The sequence below is a fragment of the Apteryx rowi genome, unplaced genomic scaffold (assembly GCF_003343035.1).
Source record: "Apteryx rowi isolate R43461 unplaced genomic scaffold, aptRow1 scaffold_27, whole genome shotgun sequence".
Taxonomy (NCBI): domain Eukaryota; kingdom Metazoa; phylum Chordata; class Aves; order Apterygiformes; family Apterygidae; genus Apteryx; species Apteryx rowi.
In genome coordinates this window covers 1,443,495-1,459,829 of record NW_020449085.1, presented here as the reverse complement: position 1 = coordinate 1,459,829, position 16,335 = coordinate 1,443,495, and the positions used below count along the sequence as shown (strand labels likewise).

Sequence of the window (16,335 nt, the reverse complement as noted above, 5' to 3'; positions counted from 1 at the left end):
TTAATTACAGCACTTTCCATCTTGCAAGCCCGCTCTTAACCCTGCCTTCCTAATCTCTCCTCATGGCACAGTGACAGAGCCGGGAAACGAAACCTGTGGGGCTCAGCTGCACGGGCGCCGCTCCAGCCACGAGACACGCGCTCCCCCACGACCCCATYGTACAAGCGCTGGTAGAGCTAGTTCTCAAAGGCAAGGCAGAAAGCAGCCCCAGGACCAAGACTCCCTCTGACCTTGTGCTCTGCTACCCCACAGCAATATTGCACAATCTGGGGCACTGCTTCGATTCAAGGGCAGCATTTTTTTCGTTAGCCCCCTTGGTCTTAGTCCTCAGCCAGGTCTCCTCTTGGTCGGCACTTGGCCTGCACCTGCCCCCTCCATGCTTCAAAAGATGGGGGCCTTCTGCCCGTGCAGCACCACCAGCCTTTGGTACCCCAGCGGCAGGGGCTCCCGTTGTGGTGGAAGGGGCCTGGATCCCTGGAGACTTTGCCATCCTCTTCTCACCTGTCTCCCCTCTCTATCCATTTGTAGAAAAGCCAGAATAAATACTGGGAGCGGGTTGTCTAAACATCCTTCCACCTCCACACCAGTTTGCCCTGGGTGCTCTGGTACGGCCTCTCCCACTCTCGCAGCAAAAGGTGCAGTCAGCATTGGGTTAATGATACCTCCAAGCTCAGACAGCTTCACGGAGCTATTAAGCAGCCACAGCCAACACAGCCGCCTTCCCTCGCAACAGAGAAGACCACGAGTTCAGCTGAGCCCACCCAGAGCCCAGCATGAGAGGTACAGCACGCGCCTAGGAGGAGCCTGAAGTCCTATGTGCAGAGCTTTATCATAAGGCCTGAACCTTGCTGCTAAGGGCATTCTGCTGCTTCGGAGCCCAAAAACAACAGAGCAGGGCTTTCCTCTGCCAGAGCACACAGCAAGAGCACAAGATCCAGCAGGAGGCCAAAGCAAAGGCCTGATACAGGGAGTGTRGCTGAACTGCACCACATATGATTAACTCCCTCCTTCCTGGGTGCCTGAACACAATTCATCCCAGGTCAAAACACRGGAGCTCATTTGGACAACCTCCTGCGCTCACTCCCTCTCAAAGAGGGACTGCATACAAAAAGGAAGGGYGAATCAAGTGCCTGTCCCAGAACATCCCAGCAACCTTCACCCCATCAGCTGCCTCACAGGCCTGCAAAGCTCCAGCAGATGGTTACACTACAGTCAGGCTGCCTAAGTGTCTTCATCAAGCTGCAGAGCCAGCAGCCAGGAACAGACCTGTCTGTTTGGGTGTCTTGAGCAAGGTGAATTTGGGGTGAATGCTGGGAGTTTCCAGATGTTTCCACTCAAGGCATTTAATTGAGCAAGGCACCTGTTTATTGTAAAGGAAGGTAGGATTTCAAGGCACTTGAGGGCTGCAGAAGGCAGCTGTCAGTTCCTTGCTCATTTGAAAACATCACTGCTTTATATATGTTCTCTGAGCAGAACTGCAATGACCTTCTGCTGGTACGCTGGTCCTGACCTACTGCCCTGGCAGTCAGCTCTGCTCCTGCCCCTCGCTCCTGACCTGGCGTTTCTTCCCCTACTTACCTCCCCCATTGCTGCTGCTGCTGGCTCTGAGGAACCCCAGCTCTGCCAGATTTCTCCAGAGCAGGAGGTTATTTAAGGAATATGTTTTTATGAGGATCACATTGCATGTTCAGGTCTGCTTCTAATATCTGAATCTTTCTGCCTCCTCTCAACTCCAGTGTGTGCGAGTGACCCGGGTGGTCCTTTGGGGCTGTGGGAGCGACTCTCCTCATACTCACCTGCCTCATAGCCCCCATGGCTGTCTCATTCCTCCCACTTCTACTTTGTTATTGCTTCTGTCTCCCTCCATCYGCACATCTGCTCAGCCTCTCCTCAACAATTTGTACCCTTCTTCCATGCCTCACTCAGTCCTGCTCTGGGAATTTGATATCCCTATCCCAGGGTGTAGCATAATTCTCCAAGAATGAATTAGGCATACAGGAGCTGTGGAGAGGAAGACAGAGGTAGCGGGAGAGCTTTCTGCTTCCCATTCACCATCCTTTTGCATGATAAAGGTGGGAACCAGAGAAGAAAGGAGTGAACTGAAACCCTTCTATAACTTCTCACTGTCCCCCCAAAAGAAAACCAAGCAGGGCAGAGAGCTGATCAGAGATGGATTCTACCCCAAGCAGGTCTAACAATTGGCTTGTGCACTTGGGTTTATACCAAAACTGGTCCCAAACTCCAGGACCTTGCACGGAAACAGAAAGATGTGAGAACTGGCAATTCTTTCGACAGCCCYGTGCCTCCCACCTTCTGCTTCAGCTCATCCATTGTGACCTGAAGCTCTCCTGCTCTCCTGTTTGGGACCTTGTGAAACTCAGCCAACACACCTCTCTCCTGCCCAGCAACCGTGGCTGCCCTTCCAGCCCTTCCTGATGAACAGGCTGCCAACCGTGAGGGACAACACACTGGTTTCTCTGCTGTGCAGACAAACACCCCTTAGGGAATTGCCTGAAACCACCACTCTCATTTTCACTTGTGACTTAAGCCAGATTTTGTTATGTACAGAAAGATTAAATTTTGCTAAGGCTAAGAAAAGATAATTTTTTGTTCAAATATTTACAGTTTAAGCTCAATAGAAAGTCAACAGAATCCTGCTGGACAACGCTCAACTATCCACGTMCCCCAAAGGAAAAAAGGGTTTTAATGCAATATTTAAAAAATCCACAGACACGTCCAAAATTCAGCCCTCTTGATTGTTCCTAGGCCAGGCTGAGTCTGTGCTATACATCCATGTCTCTCAGGGAAGCAGAGACACAAGAGGCTAGAAGACCTTGCTGGCCTTTCCTTCCTAACAATGCTGAACATGTGGACACAGCCACAGCATGTCACCAGCCCCTCACATGGCAATGCTAACAGGGGAGTCGGAGACTGTCTGTGAACTGGAACCAGCAGCCACATATTTGGGAAGCCAATGCTGTGGAAAATGTGGTCGGATTGCTTCTCCCAGTGTTTGGCTCTGTCAAGCTGTTTGTGTCTTCTGGATACAAGATTCCTCTGGCAATGCACTGGAGGTATCACTGGGAGATTTTGTCCTTTCTATTCAGGATGTTTAAATTCAAGACTCAAACTTGTGGTTGGCAGAGAACAAGGGGCAAACAAACAGCAGAATGATCTGCTGTCAACTCCTGACAGCCCAACATAGGCAGCCACACAGGCCTGCAACAGTTATMCCTCATGTCTGTGAGCAATGTTCGAATACAGAGGTAGCAACGCGAGAGCCTGTCACAGATTTAGACTGCTCAGAGTTAAGCATGACAACAGAAAAACTAAGAAGGATAGACACTAAGTGCACTGCTCTGTCCATTCCTCTGTAGAGTCTGTYGACATCTCCAGGAGCTTCCTGAAAGTTGTCCTCTCATATACTCTCCTGTTTGGGTGGCTACTTCTCACAACTACATYGCAGATGCAATGTTTTACTAGCAGAAGGATGCTGAATTCACTTAGAGCAGCAGCAGACATTTGGCAGCTTGGGGAACGTCTCCCACACACCCAGCTCTCCTGACTGCTTCTCATGATGTCTGTCTGCTGCTCACCCCACCCATGGACCCTCTTCTTGGCACATCAGCCTATTTCAAGCTCCCCTCATCCACCCTTGCCACTGCTCATGTCTTTCTTTAGTGTGTGTATCTGAGGTTTATGTGGGAGTAAGAACAGTTCCAGTYTGAAAAAGCTCCTGCTGCGGCAGATGCAGAAATTCGAGTAGGAATTGCTCTCTCCCTTCAGTGCTCCTTTACAAAGGCCTAGGGGTGAGAGAGAAAAGCTGATCTCCCACTGATAAGCACAGGCAGAATCCCTAAGTGAATAGCTGTGAAGAAAGAAGAGACATCTTCAGAGGGTATTCCCATGGGATGAAGGCAGAGTTCATTTAACAACCTTATTTCCCTGAATGGACAACCAGCTTCCCCAGGGAGTGAGAGTGAGTTTCTGAGACTTCCCAAACAGGCAGTACTTTTCTGAAACGAAGCCCCTATCTTTGAAGATTTCTCATTTATCTCCCAGTGCCCTGGACACTGCGTAAGCAGCTCTCTGTTCATGTTTGCTCTGGTCTTTCATGTAACTGTGTCCTGCAAAGGGCTCAGCAGCAGCTGCATCCCATGCCAACTTTCCTCCTTGCCAGATGCAGAAACATTTCCATGCAGCTGTGGTGTGTGCGTGTGACCCTGGTGTGATCCTCCAAATCCACCAGGCTCACAGAGAATGCAGGAGTGTACACAACTCCTTCCTCTTGGTCATTACCATCTTCTCCTCTGACAACTAAGCCACAGACCTACAGCCGGCAGCTCAGTGTTCCCCCTGTGCTGCAGAACAAGGGACCGCTGAGGCGGGAATGCAGACAATATCCTAAACAAAATCTGCTGTTTACAAAGTCCCCTGCAAATTGTTTACATTGCTGGGGAGAAACCATGGAGGAACAGCAGCTGGGGCATTTTCTTCCCAGCGCTCCTGTGGGAGTGGAGCTGACGCATGTCTGGAAAGGGTGCAAACATATGARGGAAAGGAAGAGGCAGCAAAATCCCAGCACCACCCACTCCCCCAGCCTGCCAGGACCTCTGGCTACCTCAGCGTGCACACACGCTGCTTCTCTGAGCACACTCCAAGGGAGCTGGCACGTCCCTGGGGCACAAGGCAGCGTAGCCGTGTCAGCTAGTGCAGACACACGCCAGGGACAGCCAGCCTCAGGCTCCAGAGCGGTGCGTGCCGTGGTGAGGCTGGTCAGGGGCTGCTGGGTGATCTGAGTCCCAGCTGCTGAAGGAAGCAGACCTGAAGGAGCCAGTCCCGAACCACCCTGGAGCCCCTTGGCTCTCTGATGCATGTGAAGTGCCTTGTGACTCTCATCCCATGAAGACTCCGTGTGCAGCTCACAGAGTCGGTGAGATTGGCCTTCTGCTATATTATATACATGTATTAAGAGTGGTTAAAAATGGGGCCTCAGAAATACCAGCGTGAACATTTAGAAATCCTGGCATAAAATAAAAGCCTTAGTGTGCCTCTAATCTGCCCTGCTTCCTGTCCATGGAAATCTCTTTGAAGTGCCTGTGCGTACAGCAATGTGTCAGTGAGTGTAGTGAGCTCAGGAGAAATACCCGCAATCCCAGTTACTGCGTACCCACGGCAGCCGTGGGCCACGGATGCCGTGATGCTGCTCACCCATGGGGAAGCCACGTGGCCGCCCGAGCCAGCCTGTCTGTGGGGCTGAAGCAAGGACATGAAAGGCTTTAGCTGAAGAAACAGAAGGGTTGAAGGTAAAATACACCCTTTCCCAGCACCTCTCACCATGTGCCTCGCACTCACATGCCTGCTCGCTGTAGAAAGGCTTCTGTTACACTACTTCAACAGCTGAGAAGGAGATGAGAAGCTACGGCCGTCTCTGAAGGATGGTGATGAGTGCTCTGGGCCCAGAAATAGTCAGAGCAGTGCACATGGGGATGGGCAGCTTGCTGGAAGAGCAAGAATGGTGACAGCATATTCCCTACACATGATACAGCAGCCCTGACCCAGTTATGGAAAGGAATATAAGTACAAGGAAAAAAAAAAAAAAAGTGGGCAAACTCACCCATTTGGTGTTCCAGGCCAGGCAAGGAAACCCTTTTTGCTCATATCAGAAGGGGGTAAATGACGTTCATCTGCATTTAGTCTCAACTTTGCCACCAGAAAGAGTCCACTCTCCAGAGCCAATTCTGCCTTTGCTCTCCACTCAGTTTGTCTTCCAGGGCCCAGCGGTGTCCCTTGCTGTGTGACAAATCCTTCTGCCAACCGGGAACGGGATGAAGGGTTCTCCCAACAGAGCTCAAATCTCAGCTTACAGGAATGTCAGAGGAAGCTGGAGGATCTCTCAGAAACTGAACTGAAAAAAAAAATCAGGAAAAAAAAAATCATTCTCAGGCCAACCCCTAACAAAAGGTTGTCAGTGCCTTCCACTGAGGCAAAAAAACAAATCCAAAAACATCTTTCAGAGCCAACCACACAGACTGGTCAACCCAAGYGAAAATTTTTTTTAGTTTTGGTTTCAGAAGATTTTGTGCATTTAAAAAATGTCATCCAGCCAAATTTCTAAACAAAATGAAAACTTGAGAGATTTTGTTTTAAAAGAAAAGGCTGAAAAGGCTGAAGCTGCGCTCCCCCAGGAGTGCTGGGTCTTTTTTCCTAGCTGAAAGGACTTGCTGAATTTGACTAGAGTTTTGCAAATAGTTTTGCTTGCCCCAAACAYGGCTCAGTTACAGTGAAAAGGCACCTTCAGATTCAAGGCCTTTCACAGGAGCATCAGTCTGTAGGGATGCCCCAGTGCTCCCTAAGCCTTGAGAAACCCGCTTTGGCAGGAGGTACATACTGCTTGACATCCAGGATGAGTCTTGGCTTCCTTCCTGGTGACTCAGTGTGCACCAGTGGGCAACATCTCTCATATCAGAGTGCATTCTCACCTCAGCACCCATTATTTCACCGTGAGAGGTGCAGAAAAGCCTTTGGGGCTTCTGCTTCTGAGTGTTCAGGCTGTGATTTATCAGGAGCCTTTAGAAACTGGAAAGTGAAGCAAATTTCCTTTCCAGAAAGCACTTGTGCTCCCCCCTTGCACCCACACAGGCTTGTTATATTAGGGCTGTTCATAAAAACTGCTTGGACCAGGCCAGTGCTTAACCCCAGCTTCGGAAATGATGTGGAACATAGTTTGCCTTTGTCAGCGCTTGGAGTGAGGCTGTGTTAGCACCAGCTCCCCAGTTCTTATTGCTGACAACCATCCCTTTGGCACGAAGCAGGACTCTGACGGATGTAAAACAACAGTCCTGACCACTCATGTTTGTTAGCAAGAGCTTTCTAAAAGAAAGTCTAGGTGCTAGCCCAAATGTCTCCTACATTTTCCACTTCAGTTTTAATTGGAGGTACCGCTGACCACTTCTCCTCGTATAATCAGCTGCTACGTTCTGCCCTTCAGCTGCCTTTCAGAGCACAGGAAGGGGGCGGGGGGAGCAGATTCTTTTATGCAAAATCTCTCGTGTGATCATCCAGCCCAGAAGATCTTACAGGCGAAGGCGGAGAGAGTACAGCAAATTCATATACAGCAAATTCATATACTGCAAATTCACTTATGCCAGATGTGACAACCTGATCAGAAAGCATGTGCGTGCTGTTAACGCCGAAGGTCTCTCTGAAATGGATTAAGCACCTCTTTCTTTCCTGTTCCCAAGGCTTTTATTACTATGAACCATTAAAACACTGCCAAGATGGTCTTGAATTAAAACACAAGTTTTCTCAGCATGAAGCTCCAATCCCATATGTTTGGCGACGCCTCAAAATGATTTGCTGTAGCACTTTCACAGATATGTACCCAGGCCAGGCCTATTCTCTCAGCATCCCCCCACACCTTTGAAGTTCGGGCATCCCCGTCCCTCCCTGTGTACCAAGAGGCGTCTGATGCAGAGGCACGACGTGCTTTGAAAAGACGAGCAGGAGACTCCGCACTAGCAGGGCTGAGAAACCTGCATCTGGTCTGTCCTGCTGAGAGCTGTGGGGATGGCACCCTGCAGGAGAGGGCTTTTAACCACGGCTGGGAGGCGGCGGTGTCTTAGCCCACTGCAGCTATTTGCTCTTTGGGCGTGCGACTTGCCCAAGGTCACCGAGGAGTCTGAGCCCTGCCTTCCGCCGCGCTCGCTCCACACCACGCAGTCTGYTTGGACGGTCCTCCCTGCTGGGCAGCCAGGGGCTCTGAGGGCCTTTCCACGCGTGGAAGTATTCAGCAATTCCTCCTTCAATTAATTCTCCATCATCCCATAATAACATTCCTGTGCAGAGAAGCTTAGAAAGCAGAGTGCCACAGATCAGCAATTAAGGAGCAAAGACAGACTACACAGAAAGGGACTGCAGGTCACACCTGTGCTGCATCAGAGCTCTGGGAGAAAGCCCTTACCAAGCTCCAGAGGGAACGGCAGCTCCTAAGTCAAACCCAAGTAATAAGATGATCTTGTAGGGGGGAAAGATTAATCATTATTGGCAGCCAAGAATGTGCAAGTCTAACAAAAGCCAAAGGTTTTTTTATTACAGTCCAATTGCAGCTGGGAAGACAACGTTAGCTAAGAGTCATTAAACCTATTGCAAGAATAAATTTTCTTTGAGCCAAACCATAAAATGGGAGTAAAATCCTCTTAAGCCAGTGACAGTTCCTAATGGAAGAGACATTATTATTTTTTTGCAAACCGAAAAAAAATTAATAAAACTGCTTTAGATTATTAAGTGAATAGATTAAGCTCCAAAATGGAAAATATTTACTCAAGCAAAACCTGCTTAATTTAATACCTGCCTCAATTAATTTTTAAGTTTGGGATTATAACTGGACAGAATAATGACATTTTCTGCTTATATAAATAGGGATTTGTGAACCCTATTTGCCCAGAATTCAGGCAGGAGAAGAAGGATCTAGGAAAACTTTACCTTGCTACCCCCCACGTAACATTAGTGCTGCTGTACTTGCCAGTAATGAGTTTGGCAGCATATGCAAGGCTGGAAGACTAAGGTGAAACCAAGGTCCCTTCTCACAGCTTGTCATTAAATTTCCTGAAACGTCTGACCAGGAGGTCATTACTGATTTTATAAAATATGAAAAATATTAACGAAAAATGGAAGTCATTTCCTTTGTGAATGTGGAAGCAGAACAGCAAGTTCAGACCAAGATGAGCTTGTTCTTCATTTCTTCAGCATGCAGGGGATACCTGCTGGCAGAGCTGGTTTTGATCCACCCTTTTGACCTGGGAAGATAAGAGTTCAGCCGCTCCCTGTGAAGGTCTGCCAGTCTGCTCCTTCAGCAAAGACAACTCAACTGGACATCGCGGTTGCAAAGCCAAGCACTCAAGCGCAGATAATATTGATTATTTTACACACCAACATGACTGGCTGTGGGTCTCAGTCTGAAAGTTGCTGACAGCAATCTTATTTGACCATTGGTTTTAGAGAAGACTTGGTGCGTTCCTCCCTCAGTGCCTTTCTTTCTCTGCCAGAGAACGCTGAAATGGACATGTGAAAAGGGGGTGGAATATCAAGATCCAACACTGACACGGGGTCTGTACAGCTGCGTGGGAAAATAAACCTAAAAGATCTCTTCTCTGCTACAGGCAGTGCAAGGAGAGAGCTGCGTCCTGCAGTCAGGAGGCCTTTTTCACAGCCAAATACCTTTCCCTCCAACCCTTCCACTCTTGAGAAGTGCATCATCTTCCAGTTTTGATCTACAAGCCATTACTTCTGTTAGACCCAGTTCCCATTACCCCATGGCAGTTTTGACAGCTAGGAGCTAGGTAGGGCATGCAGTGATCACACYATATTTATAAAGCAAATCTAGTATATTCTGAAGGAAAGAGCGTGAAGGAAAAAGCATGTAACCATACCTGTCCTTCACAAAGTTTATCATCCCCTGCAAGGTAGGGTACATCTGACTTCTTGGGACAACACTTTGAGGAGTCTATCTTCCTCCTCCCTCAGTCCTTGACTCTTTCCAGAGTTATGCTTAGATGCTTAYACCTTTCAGGCCTCTTGAAAGTCACCTGATCTAGATTCAGGCCCCTGCACGTGGAGTTGAATCCCCTGAAAAAGGTCTGGCTCCACAGAAGTCATCCACTGCCCACAGGCTGAAAATCACTGCCATTGCATGGTCTTTATCCTTGCTCGTCTTTTTTCTAAGAACATCCTTGAGGACGAACTAATGTATCTATGAAACATACTGAAATGCTCAGTAACCACATGCACAACCTCTCACTGAGCACATCAGTTGCACGATGCATGATTTTCCTATAGATCAGGATTCCTGGAGCAATTCCACACCTCATTGACTTTGCTTCGGAGCAGGGAGCATCTCACATCAAGGTCTGCGCTGGGAAGAAGAATATGCCAGTTGGCTTGCAGCTGGCAGTCAGTTCTGATATCCTGCTCCTGTTTCCCTGGTATCAGATGTACACACTGCATAATAAGCAGTAAGACTTACTTACTGCTGGGGAAACATTTGATTAAAAAGCTTCCTGCCTGGAAGTAGTTCTGATGCTGGCTTGACTGGCTCAAAGTCAGCACCAAGAGTGTACATTTTAGTGTATATGTAAAGTCTTTTGAGGAAGAAGATGAGAAAGCACAAGGGTTTTATTTGACATAGACCTTGCAGGCATGTCAGAGCTCTATGGCTTGTGTTTTGAGACATGAGCCTTGTTAACAAGTGCTGGTGAGTGCAGCAGGCTCTTGCGGGCTCTCCATCTGAGTTACTGGTGCAAGTCTGGGTCAGTGGGGACAAAAATGACAAAGAAAGAGAAGTGGATMCGATATCCAAATCTTTCCTCTTTTAAAGTGAAAATGTGGAAAGTCAGATGAACAAAAATAGCACTTAAATAGAGGTGAGAAACAAGAAGTCTGTGGCAAGAGCAAAAACACAAGAGTCCATCAGAACTAGCAGTTAGCCATGAGTTGGGAGTGAGTAAATGGGAGCTCGTCTGGAACCAACATGTCACCAGTATCTTGGGCAAACTGGCTTTTTTTTGGAAAATCTGACAAAGCAACCATAATTTTGAAGGCCTGAGGAGTCCAACCATGATCAAATAGCCAAGCAGGGACAAGATTTGCAGCATGGAAACCAGAATCGTTCTCCTGAAGACAAACAGAGGTGAATTACAGCACAACAGATCCTTCCTGAATGACACATTAGGTCCCAAACGTACTTGACGAAGGACGGTGCACGTGATGCTGACTGACAAGCCTGGAAGACTGTCTGTGGGAAAGGAACAAGCAGGGTAATTTTAYTGTCATGCACTGTGGGGGAGCAAAGGGGCTAAGAAAAATCACAGCATGAGAAAATGATAGTGTATATGTCTTGGGTCATTTATATGCCCAGATAATCTGGGGGAGGARCACCAAGCTGCTAGATTTGACAGAGGCAACACAACTGCAAAGTGCCCAGCAAATGGAAGCTTACAGGGAAGATTTGCAGGCACTAAAACCAATGTCATCTTCACTGTTCCAAGAAACTGAAATGACCAGACTTAATAATTTAGGCTTCCAAATGATTACTCCTTCCATCCTCATTATACGCTGTATCACAGGAGCAGCAGTAGGCCATGGCCTCATCTTGCTTGGCACGCTGCAAAAATGTAGCAGACCTGTGCCCAGAAGCATACACACCAAGGACACGCTCAGAGGCAACAAAGACACAGTAGGCAGGCTAAGGAGCACTAAAAGGCATGAAGACAGATCCTGGGTAGCAGTTGCAGTACGTCAAGCACTGTAGCAGAGAAGAGTTTTTAGGAGTGATCTGGAGGAAAGAGAAAAAGCTTTGTGAATATTTACAGATTGCTCCTCCCCTGTAGAAGGAGTAACAGCGGAGAAACATGCAGCTGCATGTTAGAACTGGCACGGCTGCCAGACAGGCAAGACTCAATATCTCAGTAGTGGAATATTTTTATGAGATGGATAGATGGAGCAGGGCCAGAACAGTCTGTCTGAAGAAGGCGCAAGCACTTTACAGATCATATGAGGGAGAAGAAAATGAAGGAACTGGTAAGATATGCTCTGCAGAACCATTTAACGGCACATTGTCAAAGAGGTTCCCAGTAAAAATCTTGCCGATAAGGGTGTGTGGTGCTCCACAAAGAACTGAGAACTGTCAGCAGCCCAGTTGCTTAGAGAATCTGGGCACTCTAAAGGATTTTCAGCTACGTAGACAGGGAGAAGGAGCTGAATCTTAGAGATGCTCTTCCAGAAGTACTTTTAGGCATGGCCTAGATATGGGTATTTAGAGACAGGCCAAGTCAAAGAGGATCCAGGTGCCAGGTTTGCACAAGAGTCTGTATGGTTAGAAAGAACAGGAACATCAAGAAAGGTAGCAGGGGAGAGCAAGCAAGGGAAGACTAAAAACACTGTTTTGATTGTGTTGATTTGAAGCCAGTAGATGGATATCCATGAGGYGCTGTCAGAAAGACAGGCTGATAGTTAATTTTGACAGCACAGGACAAGCTGGGAGCAAAGAGAACAATTTCTGTCTCAAGATCTTCCCTGGGAGCTGCCTGTGAGTGCTGACCCTGAACTGGCTCTTGCACCTGCAGAGACTTAACCTGGAGGGTAAGGCTTCCCCGTGGAGAAGAGAACCCTTCCAGCGGGTAGGGGCCATATTCTCATTTGAGCTTCTGACAGCTGTATTGTGAGGACGGGGTAGTGAAGTCCTCTCAGRGACAGCTACAAGGACACTACCAAACCTAAAGAGAGGGAAAGCAACTTGTTGGTAGCCATAGACTGTCAAAGACAACCACACAGCTGCAGCTGGCAGGGAGTTTTGCTGGGAAACTGAGCCTATCCAGCATTACTCAGCTGCTGCCCAGACACTGGAAGAGACAGGGCTAATGTTTGTGATTTGCAGGGGCAGGAGCAGTGGGATTCTCAAAGTCGCAATTGACCCGAGATTACACAGCCAGCTGGCCAGACACTGTATTTTGAAATCACCCACTTACCTGAGTCTACTGGCTGGAAAGAATAAGACAGCATGCAGAGAATGTCCAGATTAACTTGTCACTGGCAATGGCCTCCAATTTGTCAAGAAGGGATTCGTGTAACTTACAGATGGATGCAGGGTTTTTGYGGGTTTTAGGCAGTCGCCCTGAGAGCTCAAGACAGCAAAGAGATTCTGAAAACGAGGATCCATTTCTAGCTGCAAACAGACTCTTAGCAAGTCCAGCAAGCCCCATGCAGAGCGAGGGGAAGCGGGAGCTGGGAACGGATCCATGGGACAACGGCTGCAAGAACAAAAGGGCTGTATTAAGAGGGTCTATTCTGGCACTTAAAAGAAGTATAAGCAACTTCTCTGCTGCTTAATCTGAGAAGAATAATGAGCGAGTCAGATGTCTTGCAATCTGGAAATACCTGACCAAGTCAATGGAGAAGACACTTAAATTAGCCACCGAAATAAGTGGTCTAGACATTATTCTGTTTCTGTCTGTGTGTGCATGACAAAGACAAACTACTTTTAGGTTGAAGGTGCACAAACCCTGATGGAACCAAGAGACTATTTGGTCTTGATTCATACTTGAGCCATGCCAAAAACTGATTGTCTCTCTCCCAGCAATGCAAGTCAGGCAATTTCTCAGAAAATATCCTTCGCTGACTGACACACGCTCTGTGGCGGCATAATGGGGTGAGGAGAGCTAACATCTCTTTTTGGTACAGACCATTTAGGCAAAGTTAAGTGAGCTGGTTCCAAGGGGTGTGCAGTGAAGGCTATCTGAAAGCCAGGCTTCATAAAATGCAGAGTTACAGTCAGGCAATGTGACCTGGTCTCTTCAGACTGCTCGCCTAGGTGCCCCAGCAATTCTGAGATTTTTTACGAGGCTTCATTTACAAGAGAAGCGAGTCTGCAAAGCACGGCTTTGTCCAAATTCCTATCACAAGACTTCATCAGATCACTGTGGACTCTGAGACCACTTTCTCTGCACAGTAACAGCCATTATCCCCAGGCTTTGTGTGCGTTTATGTTATCCTCCCATTTTCTCTTCAGATATGACAAGYGATTCTTACAAAAGATGTTATAAGCTCTTCTCTGGAGTTCTGTCACCTCTGATTGCACTCACTCAAGGCCAAGGATGTAGTTTCAAAGTAAATCAATAAACAACATTTAAAAGGGTCCTACAGACACAAGCTGGGCAGAATACCTCAGTCCTTCTCTCTTCCCAGTTATCTCGGTTTTCTTCCTCCAGCCTGGGACCTTGCTTTAGACAGGAAGCTGCTTCTCTGGATTAGTGCAATCCAAGCAAATAAATGGGCAAAATCCAAGCTGCAAAACATTTCCTGAAGCCCCCAGTGCTTCTTTACAGTATGGGAGTATGGGCTAAGGCCTGGCTTGCAGTCGGAAGGGGTCCTCCAGAGCCAGTGATCAGAAAGTCCTGCACTAGCCGCATCAGCAGGCCTGGGTCTCTCACGCTACACGAACAGGGAGACACCCCACATGGCCAGTGCGCTGCTGCCCTATGTGGCCTGCAGCCAGGGCTTCCTGGTTGCCACAGATAGCCTGGAAATACTTGAGGAAACAACCCCAGTGAGGGACTGCAGCGACAAATCTCCTTGTGGCCTTCAACTGAGCCAGGATTTGGCCCCCAGTGAAAGTAACCAGAGCCTACGAAAGCGGTACAACTAGAAGAAGGAGGGCACTGGGGAAGGAGACTGGCCTGTCTCTCTGTTCAGTCCTTGCTCGGAGAAAAAGGGCCTTATCTACACAGGGACCGAGCAGAGCTGAGCCCCTCAGGCTGGGGGAGCTGAATGATTTCAGGACTCCGTGAAGGCCAGATTCAGAAAGGGGCCGTGCACCTCCCGCTCTCACTGAGGACGTTCAAGGCCTCTCAGGCTTACCACTACACAGAGGGTAACAAATCAAGGCGAAACGTACCTAGGGTAGATTTACTTGGGAATCAAAGGGGACTGCAGAGTCCTCCCTACCCCTCATTAACACTGTTCGTAGCTCGTTGTACCCCCCACCCCTCCAACACTCATCTAAGCACAGGATCCGGCCCTAAATGAGGAACCTTTCCGTACAGCTAACAAGGTTGTATCGTATCTCCTTAATCAGCTCTTCCAACCTGAGTCGTAATAGACCCCATCAGAGCAGTATGGACTGCTGGCTGAACACTTCATTAAGAAGAGCTGAGAGGTAGGTTATTCATCATGCGGAGCTGTCCTGCTCTCGGGGATCGATGCAGCGCACAGGTCTAGGGTAAACTACTGGAGCAACTCCCAACGCGAAGCCTACCTGAATGCACTTGCAAGAGGATTTGCAGAGCAAGTTACCTCCACTGGTTGAATTCTTTGGATTTTGTTTTCTAATTTCAAACTTCCCCAAAGCCATGCAGTCCCTACTGCCTGCACACTGTGAGAATAACCCCTGCACTCTGTCACCTAACAAATACTGGTTTTTAACCCAGCTGCACTTCAAAATGACATCTCCATCACCTGTTTCAGTGTGCTGGGGGTTATACTGGAACGTCAGTCTGGAGTTCCTTGTGCTGACTCAGGACATCTGCTTGCTGGTCCCAGCTCTGCTGCATCCTCCCCCTGTTAAATAAAGCAAATTAATCAGGGCAGAAGTGATCTCTTATTTTTGTTGCCTTCATGTTTTGGTGTCTGTTCAGCACCTCTGTGCTCTGCTTCCAAATCCAGCAGTGCCTGTGCAGAGACTGGTATGGGRAACTTACACCTGCAGGACAGACACAGCCTATGCGCTCTTCACAAGCAGTTAGACTGTCTGCTGCCGGATTACAGGAGATGTCTTGCTGTGGGACAGCTCTGGCTGCCCTAAAGAGTTCACAGGATGGCTAGAGACACCACCAGGCCACAGTGGAGACAGACCCTTCATGGCACCACACAGCCTGCCGAAGATAGCCTTGAAAGAGCCTCCAGGACAACACACCAGCTTGGGAGCCTTCCGGAGCAGATGAAGCTCCTTCCAGAGGGATGCGGGACAAGCGGCTGCCACATCTCCTGTGCAGTGAGCATGCAGCCTGCTGCTAAGCCCCAGGGTACTGCAGGACCTTGCTCCAAGCAACACTTTCTTGTGACTCAGGGAAAGACCCCACAAGCTCTGCTTCTCTTTTTAGTGTGGTCTGTCTTCATTCCTCAGCGTTTCCATGCTGGAGTCCCTGAACACTGCACATGCGCTTGCAGGGCTATTATTTATTGCCTGTAAGATTGGATGCCACATTGGAAATTTAGAAGAGCTTGTGATATCACAGACTGGAGAGAAGGTTGCTCTGAGCTGAACTGAGTGACACAACTGCCAGTGGCCATATCCAAGCCATTGCTGCATGGTCAGCTCCTTCCCTGCTTAGTACCAGGGAACTGAGCTGTACACAAAACTGTGGTGCCTCAGTCTCCCTCTTTCAGATGCAGTGTTCCCTGTCCCTCCTTCAGGCAAACCCCTGATTCAAAAGGGCCAAATTCTTCCAGGTTTCCATTCAAAGCAGCACCTTGTTCCCCTAGACTCCTGGGGAGCAAGAAGAACCTGTCACGTGCTGCCCAGGTTTGCTGAGCAGGTCTGTAAGCCATGGCAGAGCTCAGCAGCTGGCCCGGTTATGCAGCCCTAGAGCTACTTCCTACCGGAGCCACTAGCTCCTGATGCCACGGGGACCATCTTTTGCTCCAAGTGCCTGCAGTGCTGAGCACCTTTAGGGTGCTCACTCTTAGGGTGATATTAGTACAAGTAACCACTTGGACTATCTGCAAGCTGAACACCACTCTCAGGATCTTCGGGTGGAGATGTACTTGTTCAGGGCACAGTTA

General features: G+C 48.5%; 1 long non-coding RNA gene across 1 annotated transcript in view; it reads right to left on the bottom strand.

Moving 5' to 3' along the window:
- Positions 1-16,335, bottom strand: part of LOC112967287 — a 97,088-nt gene that overhangs the window by 62,130 nt on the left and 18,623 nt on the right. The window contains exons 3-4 of the long non-coding RNA XR_003253914.1: positions 15,010-15,111; positions 5,618-5,908 (exon numbers count right to left, since the gene is read on the bottom strand). This is a non-coding gene — a long non-coding RNA (uncharacterized LOC112967287). The remainder of the gene's footprint in view (positions 1-5,617; positions 5,909-15,009; positions 15,112-16,335) is intronic.